Genomic DNA, 18,104 nt, shown 5'->3' with positions numbered 1-18,104 from the left:
ACCGAATGACTATTCGGTCCCGCAGACGCGGTGGGTGACTCTGGGATACATGATAGCCAAGCGCGACATTGCTCAATTGTGGGGATCCCAGAGGCCCCCTGCGGTGTCGGCCTGGAAAGAGCATATGGATTGGTGTATGTTTCGTGAAAAGGTGGTGTATGTGGCGAGAGGTAAGCCTGGGGCGTGGGTGAAACTCTGGGGCCCCTGGAACGCCTACCGCGGGGGTATTTGTGAGCCACCACTGCTACCGGCTGCCTCGCCTGCTCCGTCTCCCTAGACGGCCCCCCTCCCTCAGCCGCGGGCGCGCGGTCCCCCAGTCCCTGATCTATTCCCATTCCCCTCTCCAGAGTTCTGCTGCTGGTTTGGATCCCCCACTTATGGAGCACGTGCTGTTATTTTGGATTGCGGGTTGTCTTGCGGGTGTGGTTTTTTGGTGTTGTTTTGTTTCAAGAAAAGGGAACCGTACTGTGGGCTTGGAGCTGTGTGGCCTGCACCATTGATTACTCCTGTTTCACTGCTCTGCACTGCCTAGGGACTTTTACTGTATGTGTGCAATATGTTTTTTGTCATTCTAGCGGCCGGCCGGATGGTTGTAGGCCCATACCTGTAACTTTTACGAACTGCAATAAACGGTCTCAAAAAAAAAAAAAAAAAAAAAAAAGAACAAAGCAATGGGACTGGTTCAGAGCGACTTGAAGAACTTTGTTGATGCTTGTGTCTCCAGAGTCCCCACCCTGTTCTTTGCTTTACACCACATTAATGACTTTCATACATAAGTGACAGAGGACACAAACACTTCTTTTCATTATGTCGAGGAGTTTGTCTACAAGGATGGCTCATCCTCATCGCCTATGGTCAATAAAAAGCTGTCCCAGGGGTAAGTGGACACAAAGAATTGGTTCTAGCACTATATTTGTTTGTCTTGGTTTCTAATCAAAGTGTCTTGTTTAACCCTGGGCGTAGTTCGCAAAGTAGCGCTACGCGTAGCTACGCAAAGTGCACTTTGCACTATGCGAGCTACGCGTAGCACTTCGCGAACTGTGTAGTATCCTGTTCGCACTGTGCAAGATGCCGTTTTCAATGATTGCACAGTGCGGGCAAGCATCCGGCACTGTGCAATCATTGAAAACGGCATCTTGCACAGTGCGAGCTGTACTTTTCTGCCGCTCGAGTAGATTTTTACTCGAGCAGCAGCTTTCTCAACGCGGACTGGTAGTTTCTCATTGCGAGCGGTTGCGAGCCTACGCGACCACTCGCAATGAGAAACCTGACCTCCCCGCATTAAGAATCTCGCCGGGAGGTTTATTTTCCACGCTCGCGATCGCCAACTTGATGTTGCTGATCACGAACAAGGAAAAAGTCTCGCCGGGATGTCATTTTGCTTGCTCGTGGTCGCCAACTTGACGTTGAGGACCGCGAGCAAGCAAAAAATGACCGCTGCACTACGCGTGTTTGCACTGTGCTACGTGCAATTTGCGTAGTGCGAAGTAGCGCAAACTACACAAGCATAGCGTAGTGCTTTGCCCAGGCTTAGTCTTGTGTGCTATGTTTTTTGCACACCACTAGGAGCGATTTGCCATGAAGTCACTAGGAATGGTTTAGCAAAACGGGTGTTCCACTTGCATTATGTGCATTTAAATGTATAGAACATTGTCACTGAAGTTGTCTGTCTCTTAGCCCTACCATACAGAAAACAACCTGGTTTATGCTTAAGTGGAACGTACGTATGCATGAGTGTGTCCATGCTGGAGTGTTATTATTGTTTGTCACAAACTGAGGTTCAGCTGTATACTGGGTAGGGCTTACTGGATCCTGATGAAGACCATCCCCCAGATAAATGGTAGCACCAACTGGGTTGGCCAAGATGCCCTTTGGCTCATCAGGCGGGCGGTCAGCCTAGGTTAATCACTGCCGCCGCCCTTGGATCGCCCATAAGTTAACCCACCACGTTGACATTCTTCATGTATGAAATAAACCTGCAGCAAACTTTTTTTGCAACAAACCTTGTGTGGAGTGATTTTTTATTGCAGCCTGTACTAAGTACCTCACTATACTTCGGGGAGTGTTGCCGATATTGACATTATTATGCCTGCTGGTAAATCTTCAGCTATTTCCAAGGTGGTTCCAATGGGTGGGGATCACACTGCTGGTGCGTTAGATCCAGCCCCTGGGCATCATGGTATAGGCAGCTCAGTGTCATATTCATACTCATTTATTTTATTTTTTCACTGAGTTTTATATAGCGCAAACGTGACCCGAAGGTATGGGGTATCAGAGCGCTTTACATAGCACCAGTTGCATTACATGTGGACACATTCAATTTTGTTAGGCACGAGATTAAGTGATTTGACCAGAATCACAGGATGTGCAGCTGTCATTGCCGAGACTCAAACCCAGTTCCTCAGATTTGAGGTCACCCACCCTAACCGTTAGGCCAACTCCTCTCCCCATAATCTTAAGGATCCGCCATCCAGTATTGGTGACACCAGTGCTGGTTACTTCTCAGCTTGAGTTTTAGCCCTTTGCCATTTTCAGCAATGAGCAGCCTTATGTTTTAGGGGAACTTAGTATGCTGCCATTAGTTTCTCAGGCCAAGTAGTTCTGGAGGTAAGGTGCATCCCAGGGGCCTTGCCAACTCCCTCTGAAAGAAACCTGCAATAGTTTCAGTGGGTTAGAGCACACCACTGGCGTGTCAACACAATATTCCTCAAGTACACAGTAAAATGTGTGCTGACAAACTTAAGGGTTTACCATCAACTAGCGGTGCAGCCATGGCTGGCCATTTCTAGACATATTTCATACTGTCTGGAATTCTTCACCAGACAGGTTTTGAGGGTGTTTAATATGCCACTTTTACTCCTCCCCGTCGCAGCAGTAATTCTCCAACCAATTCCAGGCTGGTCACCATTGAACGCTGTGTCATCTCCCCTACCAGGGCCACTAAAATTATGCAAGTGTGCGGCGATTTTCGCATGATTATGGGATTTGCCACATAATCCATCATCTGCTGCATAATCTGCAGATTTCAACCCAACAAATTGTTTCAGTATCAAATGGTTCAAAAGTTACTAAAAATGCAGCGAAACGTGTAGCTGCGCAGTGGGAGCCCCTTTACAAAGAGGAACTGGTCACCTTACCTTACTGTTGCTTATTGCTATACTTGGGTGATAAACTAGTGCTAATGAGGTCAGACAATTCTCAGACATTGTTACAAAGCTTAAAAATGATGAAATAATGAAGTGATACTATTACAAAATGTGTTGCATTATGCCACATAATTTGGGATTTTTTCTTGCCGCATAATTTACTCAACTCTGCAGCATAATATGCCCCTCTCCTGCCGCATAATTCCAGTGGCCCTGCCTATAACACACTATCCTGAGGTATTTGCGGACTCAAAATCCCTTTAATGAATAACCTGCATTCCTAAACCCAGTTACTCATGCTAGACATGCACACCTAAATGATTTTGTGAATCCAGCCTAAAAAGCGAAGCTGACTCTGCTTAAATTGTAAAATACATAAATACCTCCAGGGTTCAAAGATTTTCGTGGGAGAATACAGTCTGTGGTGCCCAATGCGGGTTGCCAAGTGCTGAGGTCGCCTAGCCTTGATCCCATCTCCATCCTACACTTCCTTTCTCTTTACCCCATTCTTGAAGCTTCTTTTCATATCTACTTTCTCCTAGTCACGCTCTCTTTCCGGCTTTCTTTTCAACCGTCCTCCCTCGTCGCTCTTCCTCCGGAGCAAAGTGCGATGATGGAACATAACCGTTACCCTGGGAAAAAGAATGAGTACCGATACCCACCTCGGGCACAAATTAAGCACTGATTGTGTATGCACCCCAGTGTCCTGTATCCTCTTCGGTAGCCCTGGGAGGGAACCGGTCGTCGGCGTGAACAGGTGTGCGGTCTCACACTCTGGAAAGGAGGCCACGTGCGCCCGAGGAGTACGCGTGGCTCCTCGAGCCCTTCCCTCGCGCCTCGCTCTGAGGGCTCCTGTGTGTCCCGTGCGGGAGGTGCGACTTCCGGCTCCGTGCCACAGCTGTGCTCACCTCGCCGGGGTGAGAAGCCCGCACAGGTGTGTTTCGTGAGAGCGCTGTGGAGGCGGGTGCGCTCGCCGTGCCGCACCGAGGATCCTCTAGTCTACACTGAGGAACTGCTCTTTTTTTAGAAAATAATGAGGAGCCCGAAATAGCGGCGAAGTGGGAGGGGAAGCAACGGAAGGGAGGATGCGTGGAGATAATGGAGGAGAGAGATGAAGATAGGACAGGGAGAGGTGGGGGAGGAGAGATGATGATGGAGAGAAAAGGACCAGTGAGTCAAAGAGGGAAACGAGGGAACAGAAGACTGGTGCAGGGGGTGGAATAAAGAGGTGGGGAGCGGTAATAGTTTAAACGGGTAGAAACGGATAAAGAGGAGTGGAGAGTTGCTGAGAAATAAAAGGAGCTAAAAGATGGAAAAATTAGAGAATGTGGAAAAATAAAGGGGTTACAGGTTGGAAAAAGAAAAGACATGGGGCAAGAAAGGGAATCGGGGTGAAAAAGAAAAATGGAATTATAAAATAGGAGAAAGAAGCGGAAAGGCACGGGAAGAGGATGAATCAAAGGAGATAGATTGGTACAAAAAGACAAGAGCGAGAGAAGTCAGAAGAGAAATGAGTAGGTGTAGACTGTAGAGGATGAAGATACGACACTGTGATTGGGAAGGACATCGAACTGCCCGGAATCTCCATGGCGGATATTCTCACCATGGGCCGGTCCAAAGAATTGTCCAAGGTGCGCGCCGCACATATGGAAACGGCCCTCCAACGTCAAGTGAAAACAGAGCCAGTCAACGCGGTGGTGGCGACTACCCCGAAGAAAGCGTCTAAAAAGAAGCCGGAACACGGAACACCACCACCATCGTCCCGTACCTGCTACATGTGCGGAGGTCCGTACCCCCACCACGGGGTATGCCCGGCGCAAGGGAAAAGGTGTTCGGCATGTCGTCGCCTGAACCATCTCGCCAAAGTGTGCCGATCGGCGGGACGTCAGCGGCAACAAAGTCGGCAGGTCAACGCGGTGGATGCCCCTCCACCCGAAACTGAGGAAGACGACATGGATGACGATGAGGACGAAGGCACGGTCCATGTAATTCACGCTTTACAGCCTGATGGGTGTCCGAGACGAAGGGCACCGAAGTGTCACGTCAAGATTGCAGGGCATCTAACGCCGGTGCTAATCGACACAGGTGCGTCCATTAACATAATGGCCCAGTCTATGCTGAAATCCTTCCCAACTCAGCCCGTCCTGAAGCCAACGTCCATACAGGTGTTTGCTTATGGCTCCGGCACACCACTCACTGTGGTAGGCGTCTTCACCACTGACATTGCCCACGAGGCCAACTCCGTCCGCACCAAGGTGTACGTCACCAAGGAGGGTACAGGGATGCTGTTGGGCTGTCGTACGGCGGAACATCTGCAACTGGTGGTTTTTGCGTTCGCTGTGCACCTGGAGGATGTCGAGTCATTGGTGGAAGAATTTCGAGACCTGTTCAACGGCATTGGATGCCTGAAGGACCACCTGGTGCGGCTGCACATAGACCAATCAGTACAACCAGTTGCTCTCAAGCATCGGAGAGTAGCGTTTCATCTGCGGCCCAAGGTTGAAGAAGAACTAAGGAAATTGGAGGCCGCTGACATCATTGAGAGAGTGGACGGACCCACCCCTTGGGTCTCCCCCATTGTGATTGCCCGGAAACCAAAGCAACCAGGTGAAGTCCGGATATGCGTGGACATGCGTCTGCCGAATCACGCCATCAAGCGGGAACGCCATCTGACGCCCACTGTCGACGACATCGTTGCGGAGGTCAGCGGATCGCGCTGGTTCTCGAAGATGGACCTTCGGGCGGGCTACCATCAACTCCTGCTGGACCCCGAGTCAAGAGCCATAACCACCTTCTCCACCCATGTGGGCCTGCGCCGCTACAAGCGCCTCAGCTTCGGGGTGTCCAGCGCGGCGGAAGTGTTTCAGGATACCATCAGAGGGGTGTTGGCTGGCCTCAGTGGAGTCATAAATGTCAGTGATGACATTCTTGTACATGCGCCGACTCTGGAGGAACACATGAACTGCCTACGATGCGTGTTCCGGAGACTCCAGGACAGTGGCCTCACGTTGCATCGCGAGAAGTGCGAATTCCTAAAAAAGGAGATAGCGTTCTTTGGATATCACTTCTCGCAACAAGGAGTGTCGCCCGACCCTGCCAAAGTTCGAGACATCCAGACGGCACCGGCCCCGACCACAGTCACCGGAGTAAGAAGCTTCCTGGGCATGGTCACCTACTGTGGTCGCTTCATCCGGAATCTCACGAATCTAACAGCACCTCTACGGGACCTCACGAAGAACGCCGCAACCTGGGAATGGGGCCCCAGTCAAGAGAAGGCGTTTCAAGACACCAAACACGCTCTGTCCGCCGAAACCACCCTAGCGTACTTTGACCCCACCCGGGAGTCTGAACTGTCGGTGGATGCCAGTCCCATCGGTTTGGGTGCTGTATTGTCCCAGAAGCAACCGGACGGGGAATGGGCCCCGGTTGCCTACGCGAGCCGAGCTCTGACAGAAACTGAGCAAAGGTACTCCCACATCGAAAAGGAGGCGATTGCGATACATTGGGGGTGTCGTCACTTCCACCTCTACCTATATGGGCAGCCATTCACGGTCCATACTGATCACAAACCGCTGATTCCTCTCTTCATGGGCGTGTCGTCGAAACCACCCCCGAGAATCGAAAAGTGGATCCTGCAGCTGCAGGAATATCAATTCAAAGTGGTCTACCGCCCGGGGACGCAAAACCCCGCGGACTTCCTCTCCAGACATGCCCGGCCAGTTACCCGAGAAGAGGAGTCTGAAGCGCAGGAGACGGAGGAGTATGTCAGGCTGGTGGTGGAACGCTCCCGACCCCTGCCCATCAGGCTCGAGGACATCCTGGAGGCGACCAAACAGGATGCTTGCTGGGAGTTGGTGATCGCCGCGATTGGATCAGGAAGGTGGCACTCCCTGTTGGAAAACCTGACACACCGCACAGAGGATGCCCAACTGGCGTTAAGGGCTCTTCACAACGTCCGGTCTGAATTGGCCGTGTCCCCCGAGGGATGTCTGATGAGAGGCACGCGCCTGGTTATCCCCAGGTCATTACAACAGCGAGTGGTGGACTTAGCTCACATTGCGCACCAAGGGGTAGTCAAGACAAAATCCCGTCTGAGGAGCAAGGTGTGGTTCCCTGATCTGGACAGTGCGGTGGAGAGAACTGTCCGGTCTTGCGCGCTCTGCCAAGCGGTAGGCCCAGCGGATCCGCCGGCCCCAATCGTGACGGAAGATATCCCTCCTCACCCGTGGCACCGGGCGAGTGCCGACTTTGGGAGCCTACCGGATGGCCGACACATGCTTGTCGTCATTGACGATTTCTCAAAATACCCCGAGGTTGAGGTACTGGACTCCATTACGGCGAGCAATACCATACCTCGGTTCGAGAAAATTATGGCCAGCCATGGGCTAATCAAGGAGCTACGCACGGACAATGGTCCGCCATTCGCCAGCCATGAGTTCTCTGAATACCTCCGATCAAGAGGTGTCCGTCATGTAAAGATCACACCACGGTGGCCACAGGCTAATGGTGAGGCCGAGCGTTTCATGCGCACCCTGAACAAAGTGCTCCGGATAGCAATGTCTCGAGAACAGAACATGGAGTGTGCCCTGTACAACTTCATAAAGGAATATAGACTTACGCCTCACTCAACCACCATGGCCAGCCCTGGTTTTCTGTGCAATCAACGGGTGCTGAATGATGTATTTCCCCAGGTGACACCATCTTTGCCTGCGTATCGTCAAGTATCCGAACGCCTCCGACAGAGGCGGGCCAAGAACGACCGAATGTCCCAGAGGCGCCATGCCAGGAGCAATGCGTTGGTGGCCGGTGAACGGGTGCTGGTGAAGAATCGACATCCACGAGGGAAGTTCTCCCTTCCGTTTGAACCGGAGCCCTGGGTGATTCAGGCAGTTAAGGGCACGATGGTCACTGCCCAGAGGGGCCATGAGACATTCACCAGGAACATCTCCCAATTCAAAAGATACCGGTGCCCGGCACAACCAAGTGAGATGGTGCCCGAGCCTGAGGGTGGCGAACCGACGGGCGATGATGTTGACGAGGAGAGTGGTTCACTAGGGCCAGTCCCCCCACTGCCTGGGACGGTTGTGGAACATTCACCAGGGGCGGCTGGAGCGGAAAGCCGTAGAGAGGCGAGCGAAGGTCGAGGTGGACACAGATATCATCTCAGAGCCAATCCAACGGTGTCGTCTCGACTGAGAGGTTTTGTAATGGACTAGAGAAAAGAAATGCAGTGTTTTTCCTATTCCTTTTTGTCTCTCTCTCTCTCTCTCTCTCTCTCTCATTTTGAACTGGAGCACCTTTCCAACCGGTGCTTTGTGTTTTGTTTGTTGTGCCATGATAAAGGAGGAATGTTATGTTCAAGGGAACACCCCCACGCTTACGCGAGGGTGGTCCCGTCTGTGACCCGGAAGGGCCTACGTGAATAAATGGGGGCTGGACCGGATGATCCGGGTCAGTGCACCGAAGCGCAATAGTAAGCGTAGGTGTGTGTTTCATTATCCCCTCCGGACCCCGGAGTGCATGCTGCCCATCTACCTCCCGCCGTCCTCCTCAGTCCGATACAGGACACAACAATAGGGTGACAGAAGTGGAAAGAAAGATACTGGGGAACAGATGGAATGCGGCAGACAGAGGAGGGGGACAGGGGCGGGGAAGAGCAGAGGGTACGGGCGTGAAGGGAGAGAAGATGATCAGGAATGCGAGGGATGAGGAAAGAACAATCAAATTAGTGGGAGAAGATGGGTCAGAGAGAAGGGGGGCAGAAGAAGGGCAAAGAGACTGTGTGAGAAGAGAATGCGGAGGTAAGTGGAAGCTAAGAACAAGAAAAGGAGGAGCCAGTGACAGGGAGAAGAAAAAGATGACTAGGTGAAGCGGGAGAAAGGGGGCGACACAGGTGGACATGAAAGCCAATGAATGGACGGGTGGGTGAGGAAAGAAAGATGTGGCTGGGGCAGCCGGGCAGGGAGTAAAGAGTGGGGAAAAAGAGGCAACAAGACCAACTGGTCGGAGGAGAAATAACGGAGATAAAGGTTTCCAGAGACGGGGATAGAGAGGTGAGGACGAAAAACAAAGGCTTGGAGGAAGGAGGGCATGATAGTGCCAGAGGGGGGAGGGAATCCATTGACTGGGCCGGGAGTAATTGCAGGACAACGATCACAGCGAGGGGGGGAGCGGAAGCGCGGCAACCCGGGGGGGGGGGGGGCGTGGAGAGAGCCGTCTGAAGAGCGCAGGATCCCAGTTTCACTTTTGGGGGGTGTCTACATTTCCGGGAACAGGAAGTTTCAGCGTAGAGACCGCTGTAGTTCCCCACCCCCTCCTTCTCCCGCAGGGGCTGCTGCCCCCTCCTCTGCGGCAGGAGCTGGCTGACACCAGTTACCCTCCGCCCGCACCCTACCTCTTACTGTGAGGGGTGTCGCCCCTCTGCTCCTACAGCGGCTTGCACCCGGCCTCTCTCGCCACTGGGACTGTTGCTCCCCCTCTCCCACTGCAGATGCTCCCCCCCCCCTCTCCCTCTGCAGCAGCTGTCAGTGTCTCCCCCCATAGTGTGGCTGGCACCCCTCACTCATTCACTTGTAGGGGCTGTCATTCCTCTCTTTTCTTGAAGAGCACTGCCAGCAGTCGCCCCCTTACCCTCCAGCGGCAGATCACCCCACCCCCACACACTCCGTCTGAGATACTCTCGCTGCCGCCCCCTCCGTTCTCGTTCTCTCCCTGCGACAGGACCGACAGTGCGTCCAGGTGAGCGGCGCTCCTTAGCGCAGTGAACCCAGGTGAGCGCTGTTGAGCAGGTAAGCGTGTTGAGCAGGTAAGCGTTGTGGTGCGTGCGACTTTTGTGGGGATGTTATATTTCGTGCGCAGGTAGGCGCGGTGGGAAAGGAAAGTTGTAGATGCGAGAGTTGGGGCGCTGCGCTGAAGGTCACCTCTTTGGCGCAGAGGATTCTCGTGGTAGAAATAAGGGATCTAGACTTGAGGGCTGCCTCGGGGTGAACGGTGCACTAAATAAAGGTGAACAGTCAGTAGCCGTGTGGTGGAGGAAAGTGTGTGGTGCGGAGTTTAGCGTAGTAGAGAGCCGAGTATAGTGGTGCAGGCGAGGTGTGGTGGAGCGTTGAGATGTGTGACGCAGGAGAGTGGTGGGGTGGTGTTGAGCAGTGTGATGAGGGAGAGTTGAGCAGTAGGTGAGTAGGGTGATGACGTAGAACAGTGTGATGCAGGTGACTGGTCTGTAGATTTGAGCAGTGTGATGCAGGTGAGTGGTGGGGTTGAGCTCTGTGCTGCAGGGTAGTGGTGTGGTGGTGTTGAGCCGCGTGATGCAGGTGAGTGGTGTGGCGCTTTTGAGCACCGTCATGCAGATGGAGTTGAGCGGTGTGAGGTATGGTGGACAATTGAGCCCTGTGAAGCGGAGTGGTGTGGTGGAGTTGGGCAGAGGGATACAGGTGATGCATGGGTGAGAGCTTAGGTTTGGGATTCAGCTGAGTGGTGTGGTAGAGATGAGCAGTGTGACGCAGGTGAGTGTTGTGGTTGTGGGGCATTTTGGCCGTGTGATGCACGTGAGTGGTGAAGTGAACTTGAGAATTTGGTTCAGGTGAATGGTGAAGCTTAGCAGTGTGATGCAGCCAGGTAAGGCTCACCTGGCCCCTGTCTATTGGAAAGGGCTTCCCATGCACCTTCGCCGCATCTGTCCGAACTACAGCCAATTTCAGGAAATGATTGAAAGCCTCCCTAATGGTGACCTCCATTGGTAGATGCTGTCTGTTACTAACCCGTAGCGCTGAGATGCCTATTGGGGATTCGAACGCTATATCAAGTATAAATAACATACCATCGGGCGTGTTGGAGCGTTCAGCTGTGTGATTCAGTGGCGTGGTGAAGAGTAGATAGAATTTATGAAGGTGGAGATTGTTGCAGTGCATGCGAGTGCTATAGTGTCCGCCCGTGGTGTGGTGGAGGCTAATTGTCTGATGGATCTAAGCACTGTGTTAAGTGTGGAATTTTTTGCTGGGTAGGTAAATTGATCTAAGTGATTGGTGTGGAAGTAAACCATATGTCTTAGGTCAGTCAGGGTCGGACCGGTCTATAGGGCAGTCAGGCAGTGCCCGATGGGCTAGTCTGGCAGATGAGTGTGTGGGCCAGCGCTTTAAATAGGCCAGTAGTCAACTGTACTAAGCGCCGGCCCTTCTTAGCGTTAGCACTCTGAGTACCATCACTCCTCTGCTGCAAAGGAGAGTACGGGGACTCATGAAAGGGTAGGCTCATTGGCTGGGAGAGCGGGTGAGCACGAGTGGAACCTGTCTCTGGCAGCCAACCCACCCCTCCTGGCCTGATCTGAGCCCCAGCTGCACTATCCAGCAGGGCTCATTTGCATAATGTCCGTGTGCTCACCATCATGCTGTGTTTGAGAGACCAGGGTCCACTGAGGCCCTGTGCTTTCAATCACATTCACACTATTGTGTGCATTTGTGCAATCATTCCAATCCAGGCAGTCCACTGACAGTGGCAATTAAGAAAGCCATGGGAGGTTAAGAGTTTAAAATGGCTTTAATCATACCTGAGTGTTTTGTGTGTCTGCTTATGTCTGTGTGTCTGCCTGCATGTGTATGCCTGTTATTGTGTGAGAAAAGCTAGAGAAAGAGGGAGTGAATCAAGATACTCTTAGGAGGTATTTTAAAGAAAATGTGTGGCACTTAGTGTGTGTTTGTCTGTTCCATGACAAATGTTCATAAATAACGTAAAAGGGAGTTGGTGGGTGAGTGAGTTAAAGGATGGATTGGTGGGTGAGTGAAAGGGTGAATGGATGGGTGAGTGAAAGGGTGAATGAATGGATGAATGAAGGAAAGGATGGATGAGTCAGTGAAAGAATGGATGGATGAGGGAAAGAGGGTGGATGGATGGATAAAAGGGCAGATGGGTGGATAAGTGAAAGAATGGATGAGTGAAATTGAGGGAGGGAGAATTTATGAAAGGGTGGATGGATGAGTGAAAAGGAGGGAGGATTTATGAAAGGATGGATGGATGAGTGAAAAGGAGGGAAGGTTTATGAAAGGGTGGATGGATGAGTGAAAGGGAGGGAGGATGGAGTGAAAGGGTGGATGGAATGAGGGAGTGAAAGGGTTGATGGGTGGATGAGCAAAAGGATTGACGGATGAGTGTACGAGTGGATAAAGAGATGGACAAGTGAAAGGATGGATGGATAGGTTTGGAGATGGATGGATAGGTTTGGCTATGGATGTGGACAGATGGAATGGTGAAAAATGGAATGCTGGATGAAAGATCGAATAGACAACAGAATGTAAAGGTTAAATGGTGGATATCAGCAGGTAAGTGGTAGGGTGAAAGAATGGATGGATAAATCGATGGAAGAGCCAAGAGATCTCTTCTGGGGAGCGTTGTGATGATTTGCTTCATTTGCTTGGTTCCATAAGAGCTTTGATTCGAAGTGGTGGTGTTTTCCTTTTGTGACTACTCCCAGGGCAAAAGTCCTAAAAAGAGAAGTGGGGGGCCACTGACAACACGACAGGAAGTGACGTCACGAAAGGTGGCTTGCACTATCAGACTCATTGCCTCCCATCGCTCACCCCTTAGATGCGATTGCCTCAGAGAAGCCAGCGCGTGAGCAGCGTTCTGAATGAGCTCCGATCTCGCCCCAGAGAGGCCAAAGAGTGAATGTGTGGCTCCATTTGCACCAGTTATCGAGCTCCCGGTAAAATAAGTGGGGGGGACGCCGTCCACCCGCATGGTACCCCGACTTGAGCCCTGACTACTCCTGTGTTCAAAAAATATAGTATTGTGCCAAACAACAGCAACTAACAGTATGGCATTAAGAAGGTGCAACTATTGCAAAACAATGAAATGTTAACATGTCATCGAATTTGGCTTTCATTTTGTGTAATGAGTTAACCTGGTTAGCTTATGGAAACACATTTCTCATGTGTTTTGGTATGTGCTGCAACTGTTATCGAAATCATTAAGTATCATCATGTCTTGCCCTTAACCCGCCCCTAGCCCCGCCCACTCACCACTCCTCTAGCTCATTTTAATGAGTACATGTTATAATTTTTTCCCGTTTAAAGCACTGGTGTGGTCTAGTTTTTTTTTAGCAGTTTGTAGGCCTGATTTATCGTCAGGTAGGTCCGTTTTTACTGTGGGGTTTTCCTGCTATTACCACCAGCATTGCCAATAACAGACTCAAATTCTTGCAATCCCCCATACCGTGCACAAAGTTAAAAACTCTCCAGATTTGCAAATATGCCCACTTTTTTGCTATCTGGTTCACTAATGTGGGCCACTTTTATTTTGGTGCCAGGCCCTATTTTTGTCCCAGTCTGACCCTGAGGTGAATGGTGAGGTGAATGGTGGATTGGTGTGGTATAGTCGAGTGGTTCAATAGAGGTTGAGAGCTGTGCTCAAATTGAGAACTGTGACGACACAGCACAGCACACCCTAGTGAGACAGCTAATATCTGTGTAACCTTACGTACAGCTCTTCTGTCTGGCATCTAACCCTGTAATCTTTGTTTAACCCATAGGATAGTGCTGCCTTCTCCTTCTCTGTGTTCAGTTACCTGAAGTTTAGCTCTGATGTGCATACCTGCCAACTTACAAAATAACTTCAACTCCTGAGGAGAGGGCGGGGCCTTGGAGGGGGCGGGATCTGGTGGCAACAGCTATCTGAGAGGCGCCCTTCCCTTATCAAGCGCCCCACCCCTTTAAAAAAAAGAAGCAAATAAACAAAGGATCATTGAGGCTGTAACCATGTCCTGGGGTATTTTCACACCTTTTAATGGACATCGCTGCGTGCACTTACAGACCTCTGAAAACGACCTGGAAATTCCCTGTTTACAGTGGTTTCAGCTCGTTTTTCCTGCCACCGTGTGACTTTGAATCCTCGCCGGCTGACTGCGTTGAAGGGAGCCGAAATCGGGTGACACACCGTGGCACCGTGTGAGTAGGCAGGTATGGATGTGTGTGTGGGGGAAAGTTCACAGGCACCTCTGTTCTCTGAAAAGTGTGTTTCATCCTAAGGAAAGCTCTGATGTTTAGTACTAGAGCTGATCCTGTGAAATATGTGTGTAACGTGATTAGCCTGACAGTCTGATCTCATTACCTGTGGAATATGGGTAGCCTGAGAGATAGCTCTGCTGCCTGTGACTTGCGCATGTGAAATATGTGTAACTTGTGAGGATAGCAATGCCGTCCTCCTAAGACCTGAACATGTGAACGCTCAGATTAGAACACATTTTCCCAACAGACAGGGAAGTGGCTGCAATGAACAATTTTCTAGCTGAAGTGAAGGCGACAACAATAGTGAAGTGAAACCCTCCTAGTACCAGACACAGAGGAACTGTTGTAATGAGAGAAGGGGGGTAAAGCTGGGGACCATACAGTGTCTGTGACTAAAGAGCTGACAGGAAACATGCAGCTGTGGGCGCTTATCGGCTCTCCCAGGCTCGGTGTGTGGTTGGTTCTCACTCCTTCGCCCCCTCCGAGCGGAGCTCTCTGAAATATTTCTGCTCTGTCCTCAGATGTTTGTAGATGTGGCTTCCTGTGTGAGATTGCGAGACCGCGCACCGAAAACACCCATGGAGAAGGTGCCCTCAAATAAAAACTGCACCCGTAGAGACCGCGTTTAGAGAGATACAACACGTGAGACTATACTCGCAGAGAGACAGCGCGGCTGCAAAGAGATAAGTAAGTGGAAACGTTGCGCAAGTGAAGAGACTGACTTACCAGGAGAGAGAGACAGCGTCCACAGAGCGAGCAAAGGCTGGACGAGCTGAGTGGAAACACTGGACCAGTTCAAAGAACGGCGCTGCACAGTTCGGACGGAGAGTTGGCACCGGTGGAGCCGCTGTGCCCTCGGTGAAATTGCACCGGCAGAGAGAGCGCGCCTGTCACTCTCGAGACTGCAGCGGGCAGTGTCCGGAGACAGCGAGAGACCGCAGATGGACACCAGAGGTGAGACTGGTATCAGGTCTGCCTGAGTGGTGAGTGTGTGTATTCGGCTAGTTTACGTTTTTGTCAAAGTCTGACCCCCCCCTCCCCCCCCCCCCCCCCCCCGCGTGTTATTGGTTATCGTGTGTATTTTGCGATGGTTTTTATGTCGCGATGGTGTGTATAGTGAGATAATGGGTGTATATTGGCTACCGCGCGTGAAGGCTGTGGTGCTTGCCTTGAGTGAATTGGTGGCTGTGTGTTTTGGCTAGTGTGTACTGCGGTACTCTGTATTTTGCGGCAGTGTGTCATTTTTTTGTGGATATGTGTGTTTCAGGGAGTGATATGTAACTGGATTGCATGTTACGTGGGTACCGTTTGAAATCGAGGTAGAGGTTGTATCCGTGAACTGTGCTGGGCTCCGTGTGTGTTATGAGTGTGTTTATGTGTGTCTTGTGTTACGGTGTGTCCTGAGGTATTTTTGCACACGGAATTGGTGTTGTCATAACGTTAGTTTACGAATTGGGGCTCTATCGTATGACAGGGTTTTTTGTTTAATGAGTCAATGTTGTATCCGACAGTGGGTATTTAGTGGTAGTGAATTGATTGTAGTAGTGCACCGTGCACGGAGGTCGTGTGAGGATGTGGGATTCATCTCTGCTAGCTGTGTGTTTTTTAGGGTTCACTGTATGTATTGCAATGTGACTTTTGGGGCAGCGTGGCTGTTGGTAAGTGGGAATCGAGTGCCGGGGTGTACGAGGCTCCTGCCATCAGCTGGGCCAGAGCAGGTGCCAGTGTCTGTCTACCCTGTATCCGACCCTTCTCTTAGAGTAGAGTTTCCCAGGCTGGCATGGGAGAGGGCGGTATTGGCACTGCTGCCTGTGTCCGGCTGCCCATCCCTGCCAAGTCAAACCTCTCAAGGTCACTCCGTGCCTGAGAATGACCGTGGCACGAATATACCCAGAGGCCCCTGCTGCCAACCCGTACACTGCCAGAGATAGATCTGTGGGGTGCATACCCTCGCGAAAAAACACACCACTCCTTCACAGCAGGACACATGGACGTGAGACCTCATAGAAGAAAACACCCGGAATCCCTGCTCCCCAACCCATGAAATACCACAGAAAGCAGGGTCTGGGGACCACAAGGAATAGACAAGTAGCCCTTATCCCTCCAAACAGGAAATGCGTCCCATGATCTCCATACAGCTCATTCACACCCCTGGACAAAACTCTTTATCCCACAACAAACAGGGCCTGGGATCTGAAGGGAAATATAGCCGGGAAGATGGCCAAAGAACTCCATCTGGAGTACACCAGCCCTGGACTCACTCGCCTGCCTCCTGCACAACAATAAGCAACCCGGCCTGCGGTCGATAAGAGCAGAAAAAACACTGCTGGTTTCCGGCACCAGCCTCTGCATCTCAACATAAAGGAAGGCAGCTCTATAGGGAGCGCTGCGCTACAAGCCTCTTCAGCAGCCCAGGAACCAGGGCCTCGGGTCCATACTATTTACAGAGCACCACAGGTCGCTCAGGCCTCTTCAGCGGATTGGAACAGAAAGACAACGCACAAAGCAATGAACGTTTCTGAGCACTTGAAAGTTAGAATGCAACCAGATGCGTAGGATGGACTTACAGCGGACATTCTTCGGGCTCCCAAGAGGACCTTGGATTTAGTTGAATTCCTGAATAGTTCGGCTTGCAAGAGCCCGTATATACAACGTCTGCCTCTGGTTTGGTGTGGTTTGTCTGGCCTCACCTGCCGTGGGCTGTCTGGAGTTTGTTTTCACGTGTTCTAGGCTGTACATTGCATAGTTCTGCCAGTGCATAACACGGTTAGTACATACGTCTGCAAATGTGCAGCGTTATGCTGCTGTATGTGCATGTAGATGGCCATGGGTTAGTGGGGGTAGAATTGTAGGAGGAGGACATGCCTAGGGCGGTGAGATGCATGTGTAGGGTTGAGGGAGTCATGTTGCATTTGTTTGGCTTTTGGTACTCCGGTGGTGGTGTGCCTGCAGGAGGGGTTGGTGATGCAGGGTTGAGATCAGAGAGGCAAGATTCAGGGTTGTTGGTGGGGCAATTCGGTGTTAACTATTGTGCTGAGAGGACACCCTCCCAAGCAGGTTGGCTTTGATGCTGTCGCCGACGCACGCTGAGGTGGTGGTGGATTGTACAGGGGTGAATTTCATGTCTTTGAGTTGTAATGTAGATATTGAGGTTTTTGGGGATGTGTAGTGCTGTTAAAAAACATCATAGTTCTATTTGTAACCTGGGTCTTTGTTAGTGGAGTGAGTGTGTAATTTAAAGTGCACTATATAGTGTTTTTTGGCCAGAGATTTAAAGATGTGTATTTGGAGAGCTTACATGTTTCAGAACTTTGACGTTTAGACAGTTAGTGTGAAACTGAGTACACCCCAGGAACTCGCTTCACCAGACCTTACACCACAACAAGACAAATGATAGGACCTGCCAAGGGTCTGAACTCCAAAACAATGAAAATGGTTTGGGTGTAGCCTGGGTATCAGCTACTTCCCATGTCTCGGCCGGGGTTACCCGTGGCAGTGGTTTTGCAATCCCTGGTCTCAGGGTTTTGAGGGCAATGGGAGCAACAGAAACAAAATAGCGATCTAAAAGTCCTGTCAGCAGTTACCACTCCCTGTTCTCCCACTAGGCTTCTACCAGCAAACCAGAGGCTGTCAATGGCCTGTGAGCGGAGCAGGGGATTGATAGTGTGATGTCATTGGGGGTCACAGGGTGCATGATGTTGCTTCCACTACCACAGGTATTTTGGTGAGTCAATATGCTTACCTGAAACTTGTTCCTGAATAATTGCAAAATATATGACCTGGTATTTAAATGGAAGAGGGAAGTACTTCTAAACATACCCTGTAGCAGCATAGGTAACCATGCCAGAGGGAGTACACCCCTGCACTCCTTCCACCAGCACTAACACTGTTACACAGACCAGGCATAGCCTTCCATAAGGAACACACAACTTAGACATAGCAGCAGTCCATGAACAGCATG

At 51.1% G+C, this 18,104-nt stretch overlaps 1 protein-coding gene and 1 long non-coding RNA gene across 12 annotated transcripts in view; one reads left to right on the top strand and one right to left on the bottom strand.

Moving 5' to 3' along the window:
- Positions 1–18,104, top strand: part of RASGRP2 (RAS guanyl releasing protein 2) — a 595,380-nt gene that overhangs the window by 362,152 nt on the left and 215,124 nt on the right. The window contains exons 1-2 of one of the 10 annotated variants that reach the window (XM_085625472.1): positions 13,868–14,083; positions 14,665–15,097. The exons of 2 other annotated variants lie outside the window; for them this stretch is intronic. The gene's annotated coding sequence lies outside the window, so the exon portion shown is untranslated. Of the gene's footprint in view, positions 1–9,399; positions 9,935–13,867; positions 14,096–14,470; positions 15,098–18,104 lie in introns of those variants that run through there. 7 more of the 10 variants (XM_085625477.1, XM_085625476.1, XM_085625473.1 and 4 more) reach the window with 7 other exon arrangements.
- LOC146798201 (uncharacterized) overlaps positions 1–18,104 on the bottom strand; it is an 85,157-nt gene that overhangs the window by 56,960 nt on the left and 10,093 nt on the right. The window lies entirely within an intron of this gene.

Source organism: Triturus cristatus, chromosome 9 (assembly GCF_964204655.1).
Source record: "Triturus cristatus chromosome 9, aTriCri1.1, whole genome shotgun sequence".
Lineage (NCBI taxonomy): Eukaryota > Metazoa > Chordata > Amphibia > Caudata > Salamandridae > Triturus > Triturus cristatus.
Note: the sequence above shows the minus strand (reverse complement) of the source record. Positions and strands in the feature narration are given on the sequence as shown.